We start from the raw sequence: 629 nt of genomic DNA, 5'->3' as shown, positions 1-629 counted from the left end.
CCTCTCTCTTGCCGACCTAAAAGTCCGGACGTGCGGATTATGATTATCAAGCATTTTCTTGATTAGCTCTACAGTCGAGGACCTCAAATTTTCGATCGATGCAGATCTTCTATAAAAACACAAAAAATGTGAATTATTGTTTTTGAAAAGTTAAATGAAAACATTATATAAGAGAACTCAAAGATGTTATTATTACCCGTATGCATTTATTCTATTAGAAACCTCATTCTGTATATCATGAATATATAGCTGTAAGAACATAGGTGTTTTACCCGGTTCTGGCAGAATATCACCAATACGGTGATAATTTTCTCCACACATCTGAATCTGATAGGGTCCAGCACCATCATTAACAGAATGGTTAACCTTGCCCCCTAAAGATGTGAACGAAAAAATCATATTGTATGCTCTTATATTATCACGGAAATTGATGCTAACATCATCGTGATTATAGAACAACGATGACAACGTATTCGGTGGAGGTTTGAGAAGAGGGAGTTTAACTTTTCCATGATGACAACACATTGAAAAAACAGGCTTTCCTTTTTTGATTTTTTTATTCACACGTTCTCCAAACCACATATAGGCTCCACAATTGTCACATATGTAAAAAGGATCGCCATCATCGT

This window comes from Capsella rubella, unplaced genomic scaffold (genome assembly GCF_000375325.1).
Source record: "Capsella rubella cultivar Monte Gargano unplaced genomic scaffold, Caprub1_0 scaffold_16, whole genome shotgun sequence".
In the NCBI taxonomy this organism is placed as follows: Eukaryota; Viridiplantae; Streptophyta; class Magnoliopsida; order Brassicales; family Brassicaceae; genus Capsella; species Capsella rubella.
The sequence above is the reverse complement of the archived record's forward strand: the minus strand, read 5'-3'. Positions refer to the sequence as shown.